Source organism: Sorex fumeus, unplaced genomic scaffold (genome assembly GCF_029834395.1).
Source record: "Sorex fumeus unplaced genomic scaffold, SorFum_2.1 ptg000029l, whole genome shotgun sequence".
In the NCBI taxonomy this organism is placed as follows: domain Eukaryota; kingdom Metazoa; phylum Chordata; class Mammalia; order Eulipotyphla; family Soricidae; genus Sorex; species Sorex fumeus.
Window position 1 is genome coordinate 2410550 of NW_026606086.1, and position 26531 is coordinate 2437080.

The window sequence follows — 26531 nt, forward strand, 5'->3', positions numbered from 1 at the left end:
ATTGCTTGCTGCGAATAGTATGACATATCACACAGCCACGAATGTGGCCGCATATTCCTGGAATCTTAAAATTTTTAAATATTTGGGGCCTGGAGGCATACCTGTGGTGTGCCTGCTCTCTTCCAAGATTCTTTTGTGAGTCTCTGGATCATGGCCATTAATGTGTTAAAGTGGTACCCAGAGGCAGCTCTTGGGCGTGGCTGCCAGAAAACTGAAAGGTGGGGAGATGTGGGGGAGGTCACCCATCCCTGACTCTGTGGAGCCTGGAGTTTTCAGTCACTGGTCCGCATACTTGGGCTTTTTCAGTGAATTCATTCCCATGCACGGGATTTAAAGCAGGTGGGAGTGGCAGCCTCTAGCTGAGAGATAAGGGTCGGGGGAGGGGGGTGCATTCTCTGGGGTTGTCATGTCAGATGTAGTAAGGCCCTGAGCAAGACCCGGGTTGACCAGGATAACGTGGAACCTGGCTCCATGGGGTGAGCAGGACTCAGGGCCAGTGGGTTTGTGAAATCTTCCTGGGCGGTCCAGAGGTGAGCAAGTGCAGGCAGAGCACTGCAGAGGAGCCCCAAGGGCACCTCTCTGGTGAGCTGTGGAGACTCTCCTCAGCTTCAGGCTGCATGAGCTGGGTGGGACCATTTCTCTGCTTCCCTGGAAGGAGACAACTTAAGGATCTCAGCTTCCGAGAGCACCGAGAGCACCAAGGGCACTTGTCTTGCACAAGGAAAACCTGGATTCCATCTCCAGCAGCTCACGCAGCATCAGGAGGGACTCCTGAATGTGGAGTTAGGACGACCCTGAGCAACACGGGCCTCCAAACAAAACCAAAACAAGTCTCTGCTCTCCACAAGCTCACAGCCCTGGGCCTTCTCCAGGTTCACCAGATGGAACCGGTGGTATTTTTTATGCAAATAGGGGCCAATCCCTCCTGCTGGCTGGCTGAGCTGGGCTTCAGGCTGGCTAGAAGGAGGAACTGGGTGAGAGAGATCTGAGGGTCTCACTCCACCCCCTGGACCCTGCCAGCCCACTCTTCTGAATTCCAGACCCTCCAAGGATGAATCCTGATAAGGAACTCGGAAAAGGACCCCCCCGGATGAGGTTCAGGACCAGCCCTCGGGAAGGTGGGTGTGTGCTCGGGTCAGCTCCTGTCAGGGAAGAGATTGAAGTGGAGGAACAAGAAGTTTAGTGTTTTAGAAATTTATTTTTTAGCTGATTTAACTGTTATTCCGTAAGTACACTGAACTGCCCATGATTGCAAACAGAAAGAGTGTGCTGGGGTCCTAAATGGGTTTGGTTAAAGGGGCCTGATGGTTTTCCTCATGGACCCCTGCTGGAACACCTTTTCTCCTTTCTGTGACAATGCTTGTTCTGCTGCGTTGGCAGGAACTTGCCAGGCACTAGAATGTGAAATAAACAAGTTTTGCAGGTGCTTGGGAAAGTGCTCAGGCACCAGGACAAGGTTTTCCCTAATAAAGACCAGGGCTTCTGCAGGGGGCTGCTGCTCTCACCTAGCGGACAGCCCACCAGCCGTGGTCAACAAAGACTCCTCCAAGTTCTATTTTTTGGTCTCTGACGGTCTTTTGATCGCAACCCCACAACACTCTGAGACTTGAGTTCCAGTCTCTGTCCCACCCTATTCGTCTCCCATCCCTTCTCTCTCCCACTCCCTGGGGTTCCCTAGACCACCCTGTGCATACTGTCAGTTCCAGGCCAGTCTGGCCATCCCCCGAGACCCCCCCTGCTGTGCTTTGTTGTCTCTGAACCCCCTGCCATGCCCCAGATGGAGCCAAACACCACCCCCCACTCCAGCCCTGGGCCAGGACAGCTTGATCAGGCAGAGCCTAAAGGCCACATTCTGCAAGTGGACAGAGATATGGACACAGGGCTTCCACTTCTCTCTGCCTGGAACATGCCACGCGGCCCAGGTCTGTCCAGGAGTGCCTGCTATTTGAAGCTCCTTCCGAGGCTCCTCCCAATGCAGTGCTTGGAGTCACCCCTGGCGCTGCTCAGGGGCTAGAACCTGTGGACTCAAGGATGGAGCCCAGGGCCTCCTAGTGCGACGCCTGCACCCCAGCCACTCCCCGGTCCGTGATCACCCCCTGGATTTCTACCACGAGCCCTTCACTCCTCTGCTTTGTGCTGGCCACCTTTATCCCTCCAGTGTTGGACCGTATTCCTAAAAAAACAAAATTCCTTTTTTTAAATTCTTGGGTCATGGTTTACTCCTGGTTCTGCACTCAAGAATTAGTCCTGGCAGTGCTCAGGGGACCCTATGGGATGCCGGGGATCGAAGCCGGATTGGCCACATGCAAGGTAAGTGCTCTCTACTATACTATTATTAATGGTGTAAGTTGCTTATTACCTCTCTCTCTCTTTCTCTCTCTCTCTCTCTCTCTCTCTCTCTCTCTCTCTCTCTCTCTTCTCTCTCTCTCTCTCTCTCTCTCTCTCTCTCTCTCTCTCTCACACACACACACACACACATACACAGGCTCCCTGCTCATGGGAGCTGTTGTTGAGATCCTTACACATTATAAGTGCCAAAGCCATAGTACAGCAGGAGGGCACTTGCCTTGCATGTGGCTGACCTGAGTTAAATCCCTGTCACCATACGGTCTCCTGAGCCCACCAGGAGTCAGCTTTGAAACAACCGGGTATGGCCCCCAAATAAACACAAAAGCAAACCAAAATTAGGGGCAGGAGTAATAGAATGGTAGGGAGGGCATTTGTCTTGCATGCAGCCAACGCTCGTTCAACCTCCAGCTTCCCATATGGTCCCCTGAGCACCACCAGAAGTGACCCCTGAGCACAAAGCCAGGAATAAGCTTTGAGCATCACCAGTGTGACCCCAAAACAAACAAATAGCTCTCACTTTTGTTTTGTTTGTTCTGTGGGGTTCGGTCCACGCCCTGCCATGCTCAGGGCTCTCTCCTGGTGAAGCTCAGGGACTGCAGGTAGTACTGGGGATGGAACTCAGGGTAGACATATGGAAGTTCTGCTTTCACTTTGTTTTGTTTGGTTTGTGGGGTTCAGTCCACACCAATGCTCAGGGGTTATTCCTGGCTCTGCACTCAGGAATCACTCCTGGCAGGCTCCGGGGACCTTATGGGATTCTGGAGATTGAACCCTGGGCCAGAAGCTTCTAAGGAAAGTGCTCTACCCCTTGTATCTCCCTGGTCCAGCCCGTGCTGACCTGGTATTATACCTAGGCATAAAGCCAGGAGTAAGCCCTGAGCACCACCCGGTGGGGAAAAAAAACCTTCAGAGGCAAGACTGTTTTCCATCTGTTCCATCCATTTTTCTTTTTTTTGGGGGGGGAGGTCACACCCGGCAATGCACAGGGGTTACTCCTGGCTCTGCACTCAGGAATTACTCCTGGCAGTGCTCATGTCCATTTTTCTAAGTCTCTGCCCCTTCCAAAACCACTGTCACTACCACTGTCATTGTCATTGTCCTCTTGTTGTTCATCAATTTGATCAAACGGGCCCAGTAATGTCTCCATTTTGAGACTTGTTACTGTGTTTGGCATATCGAATATGTCATGGGTAGCTTGCCAGGCTTTGCCTTGCAGGCAAGATACTCTTGGTAGCTTGCTGGGCTCTCAGAGAGGGGCGAAGGAATTCAACCTGGGTCTGTTGGGTCAGCCATGTGCAAGGCAAACGCCCTACCGCTGTGCTATTGCTCCAGCTCTCCAAAACCACTAAGATAAGACAATGAGAACCGAAAGTTCTCCTAAAGAAAACAGAACGAAAAACTAATGCAGACAGGATCTCCAAATATCTAGGCTATCTAGAGCAATAGTCCAGTGTGCAGGTTGCTTGCTTTGTACTGGCTGACCCCGGTTCAATCCCCAGCACCATACATGGTCCCCTGAGCATACCATGAGTGATTCCTGAATGCAGAGCCAGGAATCAACCCTGAGCACAGAATCAGGAGTGGTCCCTGTGATCAATCCTGATCACAGTGCTGGGAGATAAGCCTGAGCACAGTGCCAGGAGTCCATCCTGATCAAAGAGCCAGAAGTCCAGCCTGACAGAGTCAGGAGTCAGGTCTGAGCACAGGATAGGATCAGCCCCAGGCACAGAGCCAGGACAGATATCAATCACAGAGCCAGGAGTGATCCCTGAGCACTGATCCAGGAGTGATCCCTGAGCACTGATCCAGGAGTCAGCCCTGAGCACAGAGCCAGGAGTCAGCCCTGAGCACAGAGCCAGGAGTCAGCCGTAAGGGCAGATGCAAGGGTAAGCCTTAAGAACTGCCCCAAATGCACCAGTTCCCATCCCCCCACCCCCAACAAAACCTCGGGGCATCCTGAATCCAGGCAAAGTGTTAGTTCCCCTCCTCCCTGTCCTTCCTCTGCGGTCGCCTTCCAGAGTGCTGGGAGTTGGGGTCAGCTCGGCTCCCCTTCACTGCAGGCTGGAGATGATGGGGCAGTTTCTGGCCTCGCTAGCCCGGCTGGTTCCTGCTGAGCCACTGTTCCAGCCCGTCCTTTGAGCAGCGTCCAGGTGCTGTGATGGATTTGCACTTCAGCCTCAGCCTCCGCCCAGCAGCTTGCAGACACCGAAAACCTGGGGGCCCCCCATGGAGGCGGTTGGAACACACCGGCCTGGGCTGCACAGCGCGGCCCAATTCTCAGCCAAGTCTGGAATCCATGCAGGGCCGGGAGCCCCACAACCCCCAGCCAGTCCCCACCCCAGGCCCTGAGCATTCCCTCTTTAAGCCTCGCGGAGTTCCAGCTGCAACTACGAAGGGAACAAGGCAGGTCAGAAGGTTCTGGAAAAAGGCGGGAGCCTGGGAAGATCACCACGGAAGTAAACATATAGGTCCTGCCTTTTCCCGAGAGAGAGAGAGAGAGAGAGAGAGAGAGAGAGAGAGAGAGAGAGAGAGAGAGAGAGAGAGAAAGAAAGAAAGAAGGAAAGAAAGAAAGAAAAGAAAGAAAGGGAGAGAGAGGGAGAGAAAGAGAGAGAAAGGGAGAGAGGGAGAGAGAGGGAGAGAGGGAGAGAGAGAGGGAGAGCACTCTCCAGCCGTACCGCCTGTCCACACTTGCAGCATGGGGAAGAAAACCAGAAAAACTTCCCCGATGCTCAGAGCCAGGTTTGCAAAATAGAACAGAGGGAAGCAGGAGCGGTGACCATAGGATGCTGAGTCGGTTGTCCCCAGCCCTGCAATGGTTTCAAGAATGAACATATTGGGGCTGGAGCGATAGCACAGCAGGGAGGGCATTTGTCTTGCACAGGGCTGACCCGGGTTTGATCCCTGGCATCCCATAGGGTTCCCTCACTGCCAGGAGTGATTCCTGAGAACAGAGCCAGGAGGAACCCCTGAGCATCACCAGGTATGGCCTCCCAAAGAAATGTAAAAAAAGGAAAGGGAAGCGTTAAATTGGAGTTACTCGCAGCCTCCGGCCCTGAGGAAAGGCTTCATATTTTGATACTCAGCATTATTTTTTGTGCATTGCTCCCAAGTGGTCATCAGAAGGCCAATTTTTGGAGATTCTTGACCAATCAGCACCCCCTGCCCAGTTCAATGTTCGGGCACTGCATGCTTGGGGACCCCCAATGCAACACCCAGAGGTGCGAGGGAATCAACCCTAGTAAGGTGTGTGTTCTAACCGCACCCTAACAGCTGCGCTATCTCCAGCCCCCTAGCCTGCTCCACTCACTACCAAGACTAATGTCTTACGTTTTGGCTTTGGACCCACACCCAACAGAGCTCAGGGCTGACTCCTGGCTCTATGCTCAGGGATCATTACTGGCAGAGGCTTGGGGGACCCTATGGGGTGCTGATGATCAAACCAGGGTTGACTGTGTACAAGACAAGAGCCCTATACACTGTACTATGGCTCTGGCCCCCAGATTAACTTTTGAAAACAGGATGGAGGGGCTGGAGCCATAGTACAATGGGGAGGGTGTTTGCCTTGTGTGCAGCCAACTGGGTTTGATCTGCAGCATCCCACAGGGTCCCCCAAGCACCAGCACAAGTAATTCCTGAGCACAGAGCCAGGAGTAAGCCCTGGGCACTGTCAGGTGGGGCCCAAAAGAGAGAAAGAGAAAGGGAGAGAAAGAGAGGGAGGAAGAGAGCGAGAGAGGGAGAGAAACAAAGGAAGAAAGGAAGGAAGGAAGGAAGGAAAGAAGGAAAGAAGGAAAGAAGGAAAAAAGGAAAGAAGAAAAAAAAAGTATGTTGGTGGGGCTATGGTGCCGCCAGCAGGTCAATCAGTACCTGTGAGGAGAGTGCATCAGCAGCCTGATGACGCCTTCAGACTTCCAGATATCCCAAAATTGTGCTGTGCCTTTGGCCAGACCCCAACAACTTGGGACAAAGTTTACCAAGAAAGTAAACGGCCAAAAGTTAGGTATGTGGGAGACACACCCAGAAACCACCTGTGGCTCAGCTATATATTTGGAGGCAAGGCCTCTCTGGTTCCTGATCGAACTGCTAAATGGCCATGATCCCAGAGACTTGGAGATAAATCTCAGTACCCAGCGGCTTTCGGCAGAGATGTGTCCAGTCTCCGCAATGGGTTACCAGCACCAGACCACTCCAGGGGGGAAAGGATGTTGTCGCTCCGCCTGCTCCCCCTTGGCAGCTCAGTGGCCGCCATCTTCCAGAGGCCATTAGACAGTCTGGTTTGGGCCCACAGTGATGAGACATGCAGGGTCTCACAGGATGGGGGTGGAGGCCCTTTCCAGCCCTTTCCTCCCTGTCCAACGAGACCCCGAGTCGCCACCCACGAATGGCTTCTCTGGCTCCTGGTCAAGCTGCTTAACAGCCATGCTCCCAGAGACTCAGAAACAAACTCGGAAACCAGTGGCTTTTGGCAGAAAGGCATCCAGTCCCTACAGTAGGTTACCAGCAGTGGGCCACCCCAGGTGGGAATAGATTTTGTACCTTGGCCTATTTCCCCTGGCAGCTCGGTGGCTGTCATCCTCCAGAGACCATTGGATGGTCAGGTTTGGGCACACAGTGACGAGACACGCAGGTCCTCATGGGATAGGGATGGAGCCGGCCCTTCCCCCCCACCCAAACGAGACCTCGAGTTGCCGCCCACGAACAGCCTCTCTGGCTTCTGATCAAGCTGCTTAACGGCCATGATCCCAGAGACTCAGAAACAAATCTTGGAACCCAGTGGCTTTTGGCAGAAACGTGTTTGGACCCTGCAGTAGGTTACTGTCACCAGGCTACCCCAGCGGGGAAAGGGTGTTGTCCCTCCGTTGTCTCCCCCTTGGAGGCTCGGTGGCCACCATCCTCCAGAGGCCACTGGACAGTCAGGTTTGGGTCCACAGTGACAAGACACGCGCATCCTCATGGGATGGGGGTGGAACCGGCCCTTTCCTCCCCACCCCAACGAGACCCGAGTCGCCGCCCATGAATGGCCTCTCTGGCACCTGATCAAGCTGCTTAACGGCCATGATCCCAGAGACTCAGGAGCAAATCTCGAAACCCAGCAGGTTTTGGCAGAAATGCGTCCGGACCCTGCAGTAGGTTACTGTCGCCCGGCCACCCCAGGGGGGAAAGGGTGCTGTCCCTCCGTCTGCTCCCCCTTGGAAGCTCAGTGGCCACCATTCTTCAGAGGTCATTGGACAGTCAGGTTTGGACCCACAGTGATGTGACGCGCGGGGCCTTGAGAGATGGGGGTGGAGCCGGCCCTCTCCTCCCTGCCCCAATGAGATCCTGAGTTGTCGTCCACAAACGGCCTCTCTGGCACCTGATTAAGCTGCTTAACAGCCATGATCCAAGAGACTCAGGAAAAAATTTCAGAACCCAGCAGGTTTTGGCAGAAATCCCTCAAGATTTAATTGTTAAAATTTTGGAATTCTGAAATCTTGCAGCCACTATTGTGGGTGCGAGACATCATATGTTATTCATAACCTACAGTAGAAAACAAATTGTCTACTGTTGCTTTTTGGCAGATCTGAGTGTTGGGGTTAAATCCCAAATAATAATGGTGGGTCTGGTGTCAAAATATTGAATGTGATCAAAGTAGAGAGAGAGAGTAATGTGGAAATCGTCTGCCCCACAGTTAGGGGGAGGGTGTGGGATGGGGAGTATATTGGGTTTTTTGATGGTAGAAAATGGGCACTGGTGAAGAGACAGGTGTTTCATTGTATGACCGAGACTTAAACCCGAAAGCTTTGTAACTGTTTTCACAGTGATTCAATAAATAAAATTATAAATAAAAAAGGGGGGGGAGTAAGGTGGAGTTCATGCCCAATTCAATCAGCCTAACCAATGGCTGAATAAATAGCAATACTTTAAAAAAGTATTTTTACTTAAAAAAAAAAAGAAGTAGTAGTAGTAGATCGGGGGAAGGACCATATATTTCATGCAATAAGCTCTGGTTTGATCCCCAGAACCTCAAATCTTCCCCCGAAGCACAGCCTTACATAACACCCAAACAGAAACAAAACCCAGCTTTTTAGTTATTCTCTTAATTTTGGGGATTCCCACACACACTCTGCATGGAGTACACATTTATTTGTGGGATTTGTATATACCCACTGGATACCAAAAATGTGCTATCTGTTTTGGTATGTGTTGGTGGGAGAGGACTGGTGGATGAACTGAGGATGAAGCTCGGCACATGTGGGGCCACCAGGGAGCGAACTCAAAACCTCACTCATGGGGAAGCTGGTGCTCAGACCATGGTCCAGCACCAAGACTCAAGAGATGAATTTAAAATATGAGGAAGATTAGAGTAGTGAGAAAAGGTGCAAGGACCATAGAGGAGAAAGAAAAAGGAACCACACCCAAATGAGCTGCAGCCTGTGGTGGGCCATGCAGACATTTCTTGGGTTTATTTTGGTTTGGGGTCTAGGAGCTACACCTGGCACTGATCAGGGCTAACTCCTGGTCCTGCTTAGGGCTGACTCCTGACAGCGCTCAAGATCACTTCTGATTCTGTGCTCAACGCCAACTAACTCCTGGCTCTGGGCTTTGTGCTCAGGGCTGGCTCCTGACTCTGGGCTCTGGGCTCACTCCTGATTCAGTGCTCAGGTGACTCTTGGCTTTGTATTCGTGAATCACTCTTGGCACACTCCAGGTACCGTGTGTCATGCTGGCAGTCATACCTGGCAGCCCCGTTCGAGGGAAGAGCCTGACCCTTGAAATGTTCAGGTCCTTTTAACCACAACAAAGGGGTGTGGAAAGGGGCTGAAATCCAGCCCATGCACCTCTCACCTTCTTTCCTGTCTCCTCTACCTTCTTCAGCTCAGACCAAAAACAGGGGTCTCTACTGGCTCTCTGGGGGTCACACCCACTAGGTTACACCTTCAGGGCAGCTCTTCCAAACTTCAGGACCATCTCTGAACACCCGGGGAATAACCTGGATGTGCCTCTTCTGCATAAAGAGTTTTCTAGATTTTTCCAGTCGTGGGGGGCTGTTCGGGGGCTATACCTGGTAGTGCTCAGGGTTTCCTCCTGGCTCTGCTCTCAGGAATCACTCCTGGCAGTGCTCAGGGGACCCTAAGGGATGCCAAGGGTTGAACCTTGGTCAGACACGTGCAAGGCAAATGTACCTGCTGTACTCTTTCCAGCCCAATTTTTCCAGAATTTTCTAGGCTCTGCAGAGGGCAAAAAAAAAAGGATCAGGGAAAGCAGCTTTGGGGGGCAAGTCAGGGAGAACAGATCCGGGGTCACCTCTCCAGAGCGGGAGAGTTCGGCCTCCCTTTGGGGGGCGGGGAGGGTGATTGTAACCTATTCATTCCAAATCCCAGAAACTGGGCTCGCAGGGTGCAAGGGAATGGTCTGGGTTACACAACACTATTCAGCCCCTCATAAAGGTCCCCTTTGTACAGCTCTTTCCAGCCCCCACCCCAACTCTCTGGTGTCGGCGTCTAAAGAGATCAAGTTTGGAAGCTGAAACTGGGGCTCACAACGCACCCTCTCCCCAGGGCCCCCAAGTCCTCTGCTGTCACAGGGCCACCGAGCCTGCAAGCTGCAGAGACAGACCCCAGCGCAGGTCTCGGGGATCACTTGGCTCATTAAAATTCGCTCTTCCAGACAGCTCTGATCTAAGGCTCTTAGTGCTTGGAAGAAAAAGGAGTCGAATGAAAAAACACATCTCCTGACATTTAAGCTGCGACCCAGACACAGCACAGAACAGCCATCAAGCTCCCACAGAGGAAAAAGAGGAGAGGGCTGGAGCGGGAGCAGAGAGAAGGAGGGGGAGCAGGCGGGAGCACCCCAACTGCCCCCTCGGCGTCTTCCTCCACCTCCAAATCCACAGGGGGAGATGGAGAGAACCTAGGAAAGAGATGCTGGTCCTGGGTACAGCAGGCCTGGGTCCATCTCCAGCAGCCTACATGGTCCCCCGAGCCTTGCCAGAAAAGATACCTGAGCACAGAGTCAGGAGTCAGCCCTGAGCACAGAGCCGGGAGTGAGCCCTGAGCACCGAGCAGGAGTGAGCCTGAGCAAAAAGCCGGGAGTCAGCCCTGAGCACAGAGACAGGAGTCAGCCAGGAGTGATTCCTGAGCACAGAACCAGACTCCATGCACAGCCAGAAGTTACCCCTGAGCACAGAGCTGGGAGTCAACCTCCAGCGCAGAGTCAGGAGTCTACCCAGAGCCCTGCTGGGTGTGACCCAAAACCAAACAAACAAACAAAAAACCCACTAGTGCAGGGGCTGAAGAGACAGTGAAGAAAACAGAGTGCTGGTCTTGCAAGGCGCCAGCCGGGGGTCTATCCTGGGCATGGCAAGTGAGACAGCAATCACTTCCCAGGCTGCCGCATGGAAGCACCATCGTGATTGGCCAGAAATTACCACGGATCCACTGGGGAGCACCCCACTTATATGTCTGCATGTGTGTGTATACATACATATATGAGAGTGTGTGTGTGTGTGTGTGTGTACGGCACACAAAATAACCACAGGGATCTTAGAGGGGAATAGTTCCTGAGCACTTCTGGGGAGGCTCCCCCCAGCAAAATGGGGGCACAAAGACTTGAAGCACGGCTGAGAGTCGGAACACAGGCTGGCGTTGGCCCTAGGTTGAAACCTCCAGCGCCAAAATAACAAAGAACATAGATGCAGAAGCTGAAGATAGGAGCTTGACCACGGGGACGGTGGCCTGGTGATGACACCAGAAAAATGGAAGCAGCGGCCTGGGTCTGCGGCTGGCCATGGCCCTCACGCCCCTCTGAGGAAGGGCTTCTCCCCACAACCCTTCCTTCTCTCTGTGACAGCTGCATTTCTGTTGTGTTTTGTTGTTTGAGGGCCACCCCCAGCTGTGCCCAGGGCTGACTCATGTCTCTGTACTGAGAGATCCCCTTTGGCAGAGCTCAGGGGACCATGTGGGGTCCCGGGGAGCGAAACCCAGTGGGCTGCATGCAGAACTGTACTATCATTGAGGCCAGGCTCCATTTTGGGGGGCAGATGTCTAGGGTGAACGCTTGAGTTGTGATTCAGAATCACGAGATGGGCGCCAGAGACCACCCACAACCCACTTGAGAATGCCTGGTTCCAGACCGCAAAGGCCACGGGTCCTACCTTGGCACCTGTGGTGGTACTAACTAAGGATTAAACTCAAGATCTTGAACTGGGGGCTGGAGCAATAGCACAGCGGGTAGGGTGTTTACCTTGCACACGGCCGACCCGGGTTCAATTCCCAGCATCCCATATGGTCCCCTGAGCACCGCCAGGAGTGCAAAGCCAGGAGTAACCCCTGAGCATCGCCGGGTGTGACCCAAAAAGCAAAAAAAAAAAATTTTTTTTTGGGTCATGGCGCTATCTGGTAGGCTAGCCCTCTGTCTCCACTTGTCTTTTTCTCCATTCTGGTTCCATCTGGATCTGAATCCAACACACACACACACACACACACACACACACACACACACACACACCTCCTGTGGTGGGTGCAAAGCTGCTGGGACTGTGGGTTTCATAGTCCTGACACAAAGGCGCACTCACCATCTTCCTAACACAGCGGTATCCTGTGGTTCCCAGGGAAAGAACCATTTCCTTCTCAGGGATGAGCAGACAAAAGCCACTGAAGGCACCTCTGTAATATCGGCATTGAGTCACTGGCTCCACCGTCTTATTTGACCTTGTCACCTGACAACTTTAAACTGGATTTCTGCTGTGGTGATCCACTCCATGGAAATGATCACTCAAATATACCACTAGACAGTGATTAAAATTTAACTTTCTTCTTTTATTTTCTTTCTTTTCTTTTCTTTTCTCTTTTTTGTTTTTTGTGTGTGTGTGTTGGGGAAGGAACACCTGGCAGTGCTCAGGGCTAATTCCTGGCTTGTGCTCAGGGATCACTCCTAGTGGGCTCAGAAATTACATGTGGTTCTAGAGACTGAACCCGAGTTGGTTAATACCCTATCACTATACTATTACTTCATCCAACCTCCTTCTTAAAAACCATGTATGAGGGCTGGAGAGATGGCACCGCAGGTAAGGTATTTGCCTTGCATGCAGCTGACCTGGGTTCAATCCCCAGCATCCCCTCTGGTTCCCCAAGCACCACCAAGAGTAATTCCTGAGTTCAGAGCCATAAAAAACCCTGAGCACCACAGGTGTGGCAAAATAATAGTAACAACAAAACCTGTCCACTTATTTTCTGAGGGAAACTGGGCCACACCTTGCAGCGCATGTAGAAAAAGAAAAAGGGGGGACGTATGTACATATGTGTATTTTGGATTTGGGGGAGGCCGTGGACCATATCTGAGGCTGCTGCCAGTGGACGTGGGAGTGTGGCGGTGCCAGGGATCAACCTGAACCTTCCATGCTCAGAACAGGTGTCTATGTTCCTCATGAGTTCAAACTATGGGCGTGTGATGCGTGCATTTGGGGGCGAGAACTGCCTCCTCAGGCCAGCCTACGGCAACAGACGAAGGAAGGAATTGGGAAATGGAGGAACAGGGCCGCAGGCGGTTGGAACCCAGTGCCCCTTTATTTCATCTCTACTTCTCTCTAACAGCATAGGTATATAGGGACCGTGAAGGGTGGAGGCCACATAGGTGGGGTTAGACACTGACATAACAACAAACAGGTAAAGCCACTCCTTCAGGGAAAGTTTTGGGATATGAACTCAAGGACAAAATCTCATCTTGGGGTTCAGCACTCTAGATTACTAGGAGATCCGCTCCAGGGCGGGATTCCACCTAAGGGTGTATTGCTTTCTCCTTTCCTCAGCTAGCAATCCATTTAAACAATCATAGTAAATTTACTTCATACTAATATTTCTGCCATATTTTTTATGGACATAGTAAGAGATATATTAAGCTTGAAGAGTGGCTCTTCCTGGGGACATCTCACTGTGTATCCCAGACTACAGTCCTCAGGCCAGGTCAGTCTTTCCTAACCCCAGACTGAATAAGTCCTTATTCAGTTACTTCTTGTTGGGTTATGACAGTTTGTTCCATGACAATGCTCTTAACATTATTCTTCTTATAGCACTTAGCTTGTCCCTTTTTGATGCCAGGGTAACTTACAGCTTGCCCTGGGTCCATCCTTGTCCCTCGCTGGGCACCTCCTTTTGGGGGTGCTAGGGACTAAGAGCAACTGAGGCTTAAGTCAAGTAACTATGAGGTATACCCAGGAGTAAACATTATTCGGAGTCAGTTTACTCCGATGTTACAAAAGCATAGCATCAACTGTCTTCCTGTGTCTATACAAAAAGGACATTGCTAAACCGTGCACAGGACAAAAAGGAAGAGAAAAGCAGCACAGGATTATTAGTGCCTGATGTTATTGGGTGTGTCTTGGGAGCACTGTTGGTGGGAGTAACTCAATAAACCTACTATCCCTGCGGGAGGAGCAAGGACACACCAGTGTTATCCAACAGTTCCTCTGAACAATGACTAACCCATTTCTTGGTTTCCCCTCCCCTCATTGATCTCTCCCTTCTTTCCCTTTGTTTGATTTCAATGATGGGGGTGGGGTGGGGTCATACTTGGTGGTGGGGATCCTCAAAACTTAAGAGTTCTTGGATCCCATGAGGCCTACAAAGCGGGTCCAGGGATGACACTCGGGGCCTCACACATACAGACGCTCTCCCACTCTCCTAAGCCCTGGCTTCCTTTCCCCCTTCAGCTGTATTTGTGGGGTGATGGAGGTCACACACAGTGGTGCTCCGGGAACAATGAGGTGCTTGACTTGAACCCGCAGCTCCCGCATGGAAAGTTGGTGCTCCAACTTCTCTGGTCTCTGGGGTTGGAATGATACACAACGGGAAGGGTCATCACCTTGACTGTAGTCAACTGAGTCTCGATCCCCAGCATCCCTTAGGGTCCCCTGAGCACCACCAGGAACAATTCCTGATTACAGAGCCAAAAGTAACACTGAGCATCACCAGGTGTGACCCAAAAAGCAAAAATGGGAAAACAACAACAAATCCTCGTGTCTACTTTCCTGTTGCTGTTTTTCTTTCTCCCCCCGCCCACTTCTTAGACATTAAGCATCTTCTTATTTACTCCATTTGAAGCCTAAGTTACAACACTGAATAAAGGAACTCGAAAGCTCATATGAGGATTAAGGCTCTTACTTTGCCCACAGCCCACCGGGATTTCATTTCTGACAGCCCACATAAGGATGCTCCCAAACCTAAGTCTCTCCAGGAGTGATCCCTGAGCAAGAGCCAGGAGTCAGCACTGGGCACGGCCACTCACCTATAGACCTGGCAGTGTGAGGCTGACCTTGAGCGTCTGGACCCACCCAGCCCCGTGAGGGGGCGCGGGGCTATTTCTGCATCTGGCTTGCCTCGTCCGCCTGGCAGCCTCTCACTGGGGCCTTTCCATCCATCTTCAGAGCAACTTGTCTCTCTTCTCATCCCTCCTGATGTTCTTGTCTTGTTTTAGTCTCGAGGCTATTTTTGTCTTCTGAAAGGAGTTGGAATGTTTTGCCTCGACTTTTCCACAAGACTTTACATAAGCTTCAGTCATTTGCCTTTTCAAAGTTGGTGCCGAGGTTCCAGCCGGAGTGATCATGCAACAGGTAAGGCGTTTGCCTTGCACGTGGTCAACCCAGGTTCAATCCCTGGCATCCCCAAGAGTCCCTGAGCACAGCCAGGAGTGATCCCTGAGCATTGCCATGCTGGCCCCCAAACAAATAAAAAAAGTTGTTGCTGGTTCCTTCGGACCACCCCCAGTGGTGCTCAGGGAACACTTGCAGAACCAAGGGTCAGATCCAGGGCCTCTCATGCACAGGTTCAGAAACTACAGCCCAGCCGGAAAGTTGTTTGGCACTTTAGGGTTGTTGTTTCCTGGTGGGCCACATGCAAGGCAAGTGCCCCACCTGCTGTACTATCACTCTGGCCCCCATCCTGCATTTCTGACTTCCTGCAAACTCCTGGGCTCTTTCTGATGAACAGAGAGTTAACAATTTTCCAACATAAAATTCTGCCCCAGAGCTTAGGCTCACTGGGAGAGCAGGAAATGCTGAAGGTGAAAGGTCAGACAGGAATCTGTTAGATCCTTGCATCCTCTGTAACACTTGTGGAAAACCTAATTTTCATTTAAAAGTGTCAACATGAATCCCTTATCTTTAATTTCTCTGCATTCTCTGTGTTGAACACAAAGACCCAGTGTTCCTATAAGACCCTCCACAAAAAGAACCACAGTTAACTTAGTCCTACACTAAGTTCCTCTACCACTATCACACACCACCACCACCCCCCACCCCGAGAGTTCCTTTTCCTTTCTCATCTACTTTCCAATAAAACTTTCTACTTCCTAAGTCTGGACATTTTTATTATTCAATAATTTCATCCTTGGAATGATTGAAGAACCTGGGAATCACGGCTGGACAAAGACCCAGTGTTGCCGTCCCAGATACCCTCCGCCAGTATGTATAGAGACGGGGTCCCATGCAGCTGGGAAGGTGCAGGAAATCGCGCGGTTCGCTTCAACTTGGATGGAACTGAAGGATCTTATGGAAAGTGAAGAGAGTCGGGACCAGAGCAACAGTATAGCATGTAGGGCATTTTCCTTGCATCTCCGTATCCCACAGGGTTCCCTGAGCATTACCAGGAGTGATCGCTGAGTGCAGAACCACGGTAACCCTTGAGCATTGCTGGGTGTGGTCTCTCCCCAGAGGTGAAGTCAGAAGAATGAAGACAAATACTGGTATATGAATAACAGGATAAGGGAGTACAGTGTAGTAAGGGGGGATGCCTACATCACACTTGGCCCCAGAGTATAAGGAGGAGGACAGAGAAGGAAAGGAACTGGGGGAGGGGGTGAGGTGGCAGAGCAATAGCACAGCGGAGAGGGCGTTTGCACATGGCTGACCCAGGTTCAATCCCGGCATCCCATAGAATACCCCAAGCACTGTCAGATGTGTTCCTGAGTGCAGAACCAGGAGTAACCTCTGAGCATTTCTGGGTGTGCCCCCCAAACAAAAACCCAAACAAGCCCCCCAAAAATTCTGATGAAATGTGTCAGGTTTTCTCTAGTTATTTTTTCCCCTTTGGAGGCAGGGCTGAGAATTAAGACCGAGGGCTCACATACACCATCCAGCAAATATCCACTGTGAGTTTCAAAGAAAAACTGCAGGCACACAGGACTCAAGGTTCGGTGGTCATAAGTTGCCCCTGGCCAGCCCATGGTGGTGACAGACAGATGGACAAAGGACGGAGGGAGAGTTGGAGAAACAGGAACTGGGCCCCCTGCTGGGGTAGTCAGTTTATTTCTCTCTCCTCCCCAGCACAGTCCGATCTCTCCCTATAAGCACAATCGTAGTCATAGTTGTGGTCGTAGTCCGAGTCATCACAGTTCCTTCATCCTAGTCTCCTCATAGACCTCAAGGTCCTCTACCTTGTTTCATCTTCTTCCTCAGGTCTTCATAGTCTCATCGTCTCCTCATATTCTTGTCCTCAAAGTCCCAAGGTCTCTTCTTTCTCCTTACTGAATAGTTATATAGCAATCATGAAGGGTGGGGTACATATAGGTGGGGTTGAACATTGTCATAACAACAAACAGAGGGAAAGCCCCTCCTACAGGGGAAATTCTAGGAGATTAATTCAAGGACAAAATCTCATCTGAGGGTGCAGCACTCTAGATTACTAGGAGATCCACTCAAGGGCGGGATTCCATGCAGGGTGTATTGCTTTCTCCTTTCCTCAGCTAGTCATCCATCTAAACAATCATAGTAAATTTACTTCTTATAATATTTCTAGTTAATGTGTATGGACACAGTAAGAGACAGGTCAACCACTGTGATAGGTCAGAGTAAGAGATAGGTCAACACAGGTCAACTGCGTGCAAGACAGGTGCCCTCTCCAATGTCCTATCTCTCCGGCCCTATTCTCCTGAAGGCTTCTGTGTGCTTCGTGTTTTGTTCTTGCCAGTGCTGGGGATGTGAGTTGTGCTGGGGGCCAAACCCAGGAGTTCACCTGCAGGACAACAGCAACCAAACTATGGAGCTGGCTCCCCAGCCAGCCCCTCATTTGCCCCGATTTAAATTCTGGATCCATTTGAAACTCTGAGTGGTGGGAGGTGAGGATCCATCCTGTCACATTTCCAAATGACTGTGCATTTTTCCCCGCAATTTCTTCTCTTGGCGTCAAACGTATCTTCATTATTTTCTCTTGGCTGTGATTTATCATCCTGAACCTCATTAAACACTCTTCCCTGGTGTATTTCAGACTTTCTTGCCCTGGCTTCTGCCTTACCTAAGATGAAGGGCACAATCCTTAAAAAATATTTTTTTTGTTTTGCATGTGCAGGGATACCTTCATGCATACTTCTCTTTTCAACCTTGGTGAACTGTTTTCTGTTTCTGGCTTTTGGGCACATTCAGTGGTGCTCAGGGTTGACTCCAGGCTCTGCACTCAGTGATCACACCTAGCGGGGCTTAGGGGAACCCTATGAGATGCGGGAGATGGAACCTTGGTCAGCCTCATGCAAAGTGAATGCTTCACCCACTCGACTATAGCTCCAGTCCCAACTTTTCTGAATCTTTTAAGGTCATCTCTAGTTCATGACTCGGAACTATCTTTTGTCCGGGATCTTACCATACAATCTCTTTCCTTCAAACATTAAATTAAAGGATGAAGAGATAGTACCACTGGTAAAGTGCTTGCCTTGTATGTATCTGACCCAGGTTCAATTCCTGGCATCTCATATGGTTGGTTGCCTGTGCACCACCAGGATCACTCCTGAATACAGAGCCAAGAGTAAGTCCTGAGCACAGCCGGGGGTGCCCCAAAAACAAACAAACAATAAAGTAAGTGGGTTTTTTAAAAAAAAAAATATTTAAATAAGTAAAAACTGCTTGAAGTTCATTTATATTTATTGGTATGAAGTGGATGTTATTCTCTTTTTCTTTTCTTTTTATTTTGGTAAGTCCAGACGTGCTCAGGGCTTAATCCCGACTCTATGCTCAGGGGTCACTCCTGGCAGGGCTCAGTGCTGGGGATAGAACCTGGCTTGATCACCTAAAAAGCATCACCTTAACCCCTGTCCTACTTCTCTGTATTTTTTTTCAATTTTTGCCACAATTTTTTTGTAGTGCTTACTTTTTATTTATTTATTGGGGAGTTTGGGCCCTTTCAGTGGTGCTGAGGAATACTCCTGACTCTAGGAATACTAGTGCTTGGGGGTCAATCTTCAGTTCTTGGGGGACCATGTGGTTGCAAGGGATCGAGTCTAGGCCCTCTCCAGCCCTTTACCCTCTCCCCCGTACCAGCTTTTTATGTATATATTTTGGGGAGATGGGGGTGTGTTGGATAATATTGGGTTATCTTTGCTTCTCCCATAGGGAGCTTAGGTTTATTGAGTTACTCCCACAACAGTGCTCCTGAGACACACCTAATTCCACAAAGCACTAATAATCCTATTTTGCTTTTCTCTTTCCTCTATGTCATTTGCATGGTTTATATAACAATGTCCTTTTTGTATAGACACAGGAAGTCAGTTGATGCTATGCTTTTGTAACATGGGAGTTACTCGACTCCAAATAATATTTACTCCTGGGCATCCATCATATTTACTTGATTTAAACCTCAGTTGGCCTTCCTAACACCCCAAAAGGAGGGTCCCAGTGAGGGACAAGGATGGACACAGGGCAAGCTGTAAACAACCCTGGCATCGAAAAGGGACAACTAGGTGCCATAAAAAGCATAATAAGTTAAGAGCACGGTCATGGACAAACTCTGTCACGACCTAAAAAGAAGTAACTGAATAAGGACCCTGCTGGGGTTAGGAAAGACTAACCTGGCCTGAGGACTGTAGTCTGGGATATATAGCGAGATGTCCCCAGGAAGAGCAAATCTTTAAACTTAATATATCTCTTACTGTGTTCATACAAAAAACTAGAAATATTATAAGAAGTAAATTTACTATGATTGTTTAGACGGATTACTAGCGGAGGAAACGAGAAAGCAATACACCCTTAAGTGGAATCCCGCCCTGGAGCGGATCTCCTAGTAACCTAGAGTGCTGAACCCTCAGATGAGACCTTGTCCTCAAACTTCCCCTATTGGAGGGGCTTTACCTCTGTTTGTTGTTATGACAGTGTTCAACCCCACCTGTGTGTACCCCACCTTCATGATTGCTATATAACTATGCAGTAAGGGGATGAGAAGGAGGATGTTAAGAAAAGAGGAGGCTAGGGAAAAGGGAAGATTAATGACTATGAAGATGATGAGGAGTAGAGGAGAAATTATCATACTGTAAGGGGAAAGATCAAACTACGCTCGGGAGGAGACGTAAACTGTTTCCCAACCAGCCTGGGCCCAGCCCCTTTTTCTCTGGTCTCCCGTCCTTTGTCTGTCCTTCGTCTGTCCGTCGCTGTGGTTGGGCTATGGGAAGTTTTCGGCCACCAGAAGCTCAAGTTCTGCATGCCCACGACTTTTTTGAAACTCACAGGGATCGTACACCCAATGATGCTCAGGGCTTACTCCTGACTCTGCTATCCAACTTTTCATATTTTCAAAAATTTCCAATATGTAAATGGTTTGTTTTGCTTGCTTTGTGCCTTCAGTGTTGCCAAGGCTGGCACTCTTAGACAAAGTGGTTATGAAAATTCCAAGTCAGATTATTGGGACCGAAGTGATAACACAGCAGGTAGGGCACTTGTCTTGCATGCAGCCGACCTCGGTTTGATTCCTAGCACCCATAGTGTCCCTTGCCAAGACCAGTCAGAGGTGAACAGGCCTGAAACAGAATCACAGTGAGGATTAAGAAAAGAGACATTCATCTGGGGAACATAAAGTAACAAAATAGGAGACTAACACCCAAGAATGGCCGAGATTAGTACCAGGAATTTTGCTCCATGGCTTAGAGGCCAGCCACACAGGCTAGGGGAAAAGGGAGCTCAGATAGAGAAGGGAGCACCAAATAAAGGGTGTTGGGAGGATCCTCCCAGGAGGGGAGAAGCATGCTGAAAGTAGACTATAGACCAAACATGATTGCCACTCAACGCCTCTTTTGCAAACCACAACACCCAAAAGGAGAGAGAGAACAAAAGGGAATGCCCTGCCACAGAGGCAGGGTGGGAGGGGGGGGGAGGGATACTGGGATCCGTGGTGGTGGGAAATGGGCACTGGTGGAGGGATGCGTATTTGATCATTGTATAATTGAAACCCAAGCACAAAAATTTGTAAGTCTACAACTGTACTTCATCGTGTCTCACTAATAAAAATTTAAAAATTAAAAAAAAGAGACAAAGGGGGCTGGAGCGATAGCACAGCCAGTAGGGTGTTTGCCTTGCACGTGGCCGACCCGGGTTCAATTCCCAGTGTCCCATATGGTCCCTCAAGCACCGCCAGGAATAATTCCTGAGAGCAGAGCCAGGAGTAACTCTGCATTGCCAGGTATGACCCAAAAAGCAAAAAAAGAAAGAAAGAAAGAAAAGAAAGAAAGAAAGAAAGAAAGAAAGAAAGAAAGAAAGAAAGAAAAAAAGAAAGGAGAGAGAGTACAAAAGCGATAGTACAGTGGGTAGGGCACTTGCCTTGCAGGCAGCTGACCCCAGTTTAATCCCCACATCCCAACTGGCCCCCCAAGCACCTCCAGGAGTGATTCCTAAGCACAGAGCCAGGAGTAACCCCTGATCATTGTTGAGTGTGTCCCAAGAAACAAAACATCAAAGAAAAGAAAAGAAAAAAAAAAGAAAAAGAAAGAGTCAGAGGGGCTGAACAATAGTCCTGTGGGGAGGGCGTTTACCTTGCATACTGCTGACTTGGGTTCAACCCTTGACATCTCAAATGGTCCACCAAGCCTGCAAGGAGTAATTCCGGTGCAGAGCCAGTTATAAGCCCTGAGCACAGCTAGATGCCACCCAAAAAAACAAAATAAATATTTTTTTTTAAAAAGGAGAGAAATAGGGCTGGAGAGATAGCACAGTGGGTAGGGCGTTTGCCTTGCACGCAACCGACCCGGGTTCGATTCCCAGCATCCCATATGGTCCCCTGAGCACCGCCAGGAGTAACTCCTGAGTGCAGAGCCACTGTGCAGTGACCCCTGTGCAGTGCCGGGTGTGACCCAAAAAGCAAAAATAAATAAATAAATAAAGAGAGAAATAATAGAGAAAAAGCACTGGGTCAGGGGCCTGACAGCCTTGTGGCCCGAGGACCCGACTGTACTCCATGTGTGGTATTGATTGCTCAGAACCAGTGCTCCTCAGAAGGAAAAGAACAAGAACAACAGTCTTTGTTCAGGGCCCTGACTTTAGTGGTCTATTCAGTTGGACTTTTACATATCTGAGGGTGCCAGTTTACCAGAATGAATAGAAAAGTAAAGGACAAATTTTTTCCAGGAGAAATTCTTCCAGGAGGTGGAGCAGAAAGATCTGATCCAGGCCCACCCCCAGCCCAGGGCAGCGTTCCCTCTCGGACCCCAGCATTCTGGATCCAGACCCAAACAGTCCCTGAGATCCCTCCCCCTCCCCCCAGGATTAGTCCCTGAGCATAGAGCCTAGATAAGTTCTGAGCACCTCTGGGCATGATCCAAAAACCAAAAGAGAGAGAGAAAAAATATGGATTCCTTCTTAGTCCAGAAAGATAGTATAGGGCTGAAGAGATGGTATCGCAGGAAGACGCTTGCTCAGGGAGGTCTCCCTGGGTTGAATCCCTGGCATCCCATATGGTTCCTCAAGCACTGCCAGGTGTTATTCCTGAGCTGTCAGGAGTAAGCCCTGAGCATCACTGGGCGTGGACCCAAACAATAAATAAATAAATAAATAAATAAATAAAACATTAAGAGAGAGAGGGAGGGAGAGAGAGAGAAAGAGAGAGAGAGAGAGAGAAGAAATGAAATGAAAGATAGTACATAGTACAGTGGGGAAGTACTTGCCTTGCATAGAGCCCACCCGGATTTGATACCTGGCACTCCATAGGGTCCCCCAACCACCAGCAGAAGTAATCCCTGAGCACAGGACCAGGTGTCAGCCTGAGTGTGACCCCCCCAAAAGCCAAAACAAACCAAAAATATCAAAACCAGGACCAGAGCATGTGATCAATCCAGTTTGATTCCAGCAATTCCCAGGCTCAGTCCCCCCAGAATTGTCAGGAGAGATCCCTGAGCACAGAGCCAGGAGTAACCCTTAGGCATCGAAGGGTGTAGCCCCAAAACAAAAACAAACAAATCCAAAAAAAGCAAAAGCAGATGTAAGCTTGTCTACACAAGTCTGCTTGGACCCCGGGTGCCGAGGGATGACGGGTGCTGCCACCCACGAACTGTAAAACCCACTACCCCAGCTCTGCCCTGCACCCACTCTGGCTTTGTCCCTTGCAGCACCCTGGGGTTCCCACCCTGTCTCTTCATTCTTGGGGGCTCCGTGCTCCCAATCAGCAGGGGACCATCACGCCCAAGACACGCTGGTGTATCTGCGACATAACTAACCAGCTAGAGGGCAAAAGTGACTCCAGCACTCTGCAAGTCAATGTTTTGTTGTTTTGTTTTGTTTTGTTTTGGGGGGCGCACACCTGGCCATGCTCAGAGTTTCCTCCTGGCTCTGTGGTGCTCGGGAGACCTAAAGGAGTGCTGAGACCTGGCTCAGCTGTGCGCAAGGCAAATGCCCTGTCTGCCCACCCTCCCGCCCCAGCTCTGCATGGCTGGAGGCGATTCAGGGAAAAGTGATGGAGTATTGACAGCCTCCGTGAGAGCCCAGAACAGTGTGACAGTGTGTGTGTGTGTGTGTGTGTGTGTGTGTGTGTGTGTCTTTGTACCCCAGATCCTGTGTGGTAAAGCCAGTCTTGGGTTTTTGTTGTTTTTTTCGTTTGTTTTGTTCTGTTTTGGGGTTTGGGGATGGTTTGGTGGGGGTACATAGATCTCTCCAGTTCTGGACCTTTTCCTGCCTTCTGGCCTCCTGCCTCCATCCAACAAAAAGTAACGTTGCTGCCTGGTTGTTTGTATATCAGCTCGGAAGTGTCTTGTGGCAGAAATGCATTTCACTGGGGCGGGAAGTGGCAAAGGAATCGGAAACTCTGGGCACCGGGAACTGGCGGGAAGGAAAAAGCTGCCAATGACACAGCCGGTGGGGCAGCTCCCAACCACCTGGCCTGTCCCCACGGGCCCCTTCCAGGCCAGTGCCATGGAAACGGAGCACAGACTCAGCCCACTGTCTGGCAAAGCAGTTCTGGAGGGGAAAGGAAACCCTCCCCTTGGTGCCGGAGAAAAGGGACAGCAGGGAGGGCACTTACCTTCACGTGGTCGACCCGGGTTCAATCCCCAGCATCCCATAGGGTCCCCCAGCACCGCCAGGAGTGATTCCTGAGCACAGAGCCAGCGTAAGTCCTGAGCACTGCTGGGTGTGACACAAAACAAACAAGCAAAAACCAAAGCAAAACAGGGGGCTGGAGAGATAGCACAGCGGGTAGGACGTTTGCCTTGCACACGGCCGACCCGGGTTGAATTCCCAGCACCCCATATGGTCCCTGAGCACCGCCAGGAGTAACTCCTGAGTGCAGAGCCAGGAATAACCCCTGTGCATCGCCAGGTGTGACCCAAAAAGAAAAAAAAAAGCAAAACAAAAGTCTGGAAACAGCTAGTACTGGAGGGGCTGGGTAAGGAAGGAACCATCATCCACTGTTGGGATGTCACCGGGTTCGGCCTCTGTGGAAACCAATGTGAGGAGCTCGCAAAAAAAAAAAAAAAAAAAAACACCAGAAATAGAACTACTATACCACTTCTTGGCATCTATCCCAAAGCACATGAATTTGAAAATACATATGCACACCTCTGTTCATGGCCTCAATTAGCCAAGCTATGGAAACAACTCAAATGCCCAACTACAGATCAAGGGATCAAGAACTTGTGTTGTAGGGGGTATGGTGCCACCAGCAGGTCAACCTGTACCTGTGGGGCGAGTGCATCAGCAGCCTGATGGTGCCTTCAGGCTTCCTGATACCCCCAAATTGCCACTGTTCCTCTGGTCAGACCCCAACAACTTGGGACCAAATTTCCTGAGAAATTAAATGACCAAAATTTAGGTATGTGGGAGTCACGCCCACAAACCACCTCCCACTCAGCCATACAAGCTCATTTTTTGGCCTTGCTTCAAAGACCCATAAATAAATCTCAGAAGAGATCAAAAACTGCAGTTAATCTTGGATCTGTGCAAGGCTGAACAGACCAGGGTAAGTCGGGCGGGGCAGGTCAGCCTGGTGCCCGCCCAAGCAGAGCCCCCAGCAACCATTTTCTTCCAAAAGCACCACCATGCCCCAGTCCTGACTCCACCAACTCAGGACGAACCCCACCAAGATATAATCTGCTGACAGTTCAGGCATGTGGTTTTTGCGACTAAAATCTCCAGACTTGCTTTCTCGGGGTTGATATGAGCTACATCCCCCCACCTCCCTGCCTCGGCAGTGATGTCCATACCCCAAAACTGCCACCTAGTCAAAAGCTACTCCAGCCTTACTGTCCCTGTAAAAGTACTGAATGCCCTGAAGAAACACAATAACCCCTTCGTCCCTGTATTGCAAACCATAGAGGGAGGCTGGGAGTAGGGTGTGAGGTGTTGGAAGATGGTGGGAGGGAAATGGGGGACACTGATATGGGAAATGTACATTGATGGAGGAATGGGTGTGGGATATGACTGTAACCCAATCATGAACAGCTTTGTAATGTAATATTTGTAATTTGTAATATCTCACAGATATTCAAACAAAAAACACTGTCCTCCCGTTGTTCATCGATTTTCTCGAGCGGGCCCAGTAATGTCTCAATTTTGAGACTTGTTGTTACTGTGTTTGGCATATGGAATACGTCACGGGTAGCTTGCCAGGTTTTGCTGTGCTGGCGAGATACTCTCTGTAGCTTGCTGGGCTCTCCGAGAGGGGCAGAGGAATCGAACCCGGCTTGGCCAGGCTGGCTGCGTGCAAGGCAAACACCCTACCGCTGTGCTATCGCTCCAGCCCTGACAGATATTCAATTTAAAATATTTTTAAAAAGTAATGTGAAGGGGGCCAGAGCGATAGTACAAGTAGAGCATTTGCCTTGCACATGGCTAACTCAGGTTCAGTCCCTGGCATCCCATGTGGTTCCCTGAGCACCTCTAGGAGTAACTCCTGCATGCAAAGCCAGGAGTAACCCCTGAGCATCGCTGAGTGTGACCCAAAAAGCAAAAAAAAAGTAATGTGGAGTATATGCCTGCATCAGTCAGTTTAATTAGTGGCTGAATAAATAGAAGAAGGAGAAGAAGGAGAAGAAGGAGAAGAAGGAGGAGAAGGAGAAGAAGGAGAAGGAGAAGGAGAAGAAAGAGAAGGAGAAGGAGAAGAAGAGGAGGAGGAGGAGGAGATGGAGGAGGAGGAGGAGGAGGAAGAGGAGGAGAAGAAGAAGAAGAAGAAGAAGAAGAAGAAGAAGAAGAAGAAGAAGAAGAAGAACAACAACAACAACAACAACAACAACCTGTGTTATAGGGGCCGGAGCATTAATACAGCGGCCAGGGCAGTTAGGGCATTTGCCTTGCATGCCAACCCACGTATGATCCTTGGCACCCCATATGATGCCTTGAGCCCATCAGGTGTCATTCCTGAGTGCAGAGCCAGGAGCAACCCCTGAGCACCACCAGGTGTGGCCCAGGGGGAAAAAGGAAAAAGGAGATCAAAGGGACTGGAGAGATAAAACAACAGAGATTGTGCTTGCCTTGTACCCAGATAACTTATGGTTTGATTCCCAGCACTGCTGAGTGTCTTCTGAGCCCGGCTGGGAATGATCTCTGAGCACCGCGCTAGGAGTAATCCCTGAGCATAGCTGAGTGTGGCCCCAAAACAAACAAACAAACAACATCATGGACTTTCTGGAGCACTCGGGCAATGCTCAGAAGGAGGACCATACGGGATGCCAGTAATTAAACCTGGGTCAGCCGTCTGCAAGGCAAGTGCCTTACCTGCTGTACTACCTCTCTGGTCCTGAGAAACCATTATTCATAGTATTATAAATCACAGAACCTCAATCAAAAAAAAGAAAGTGAACCAGGTAGGTAGATGAGGAAGCGGGACCCTTGAAAATGACTTTTTGGGGAGTAATAAAACCAAGATGGATGGGTTAGAGCAATAATACAGTGGTTAGGGATTTGCCTTACACACAGCTGATCTGGGTTCAATCCCCGGCGTCCCATATGGTCCCCTAAGCACCGCCAGGAGTAATTT

General features: G+C 50.1%; 1 protein-coding gene across 1 annotated transcript in view; it reads left to right on the top strand.

The window, feature by feature from the left end:
* CANX (calnexin) overlaps positions 1 to 26531 on the top strand; it is a 136723-nt gene that overhangs the window by 2204 nt on the left and 107988 nt on the right. The gene's annotated exons all lie outside the window — the stretch shown is intronic.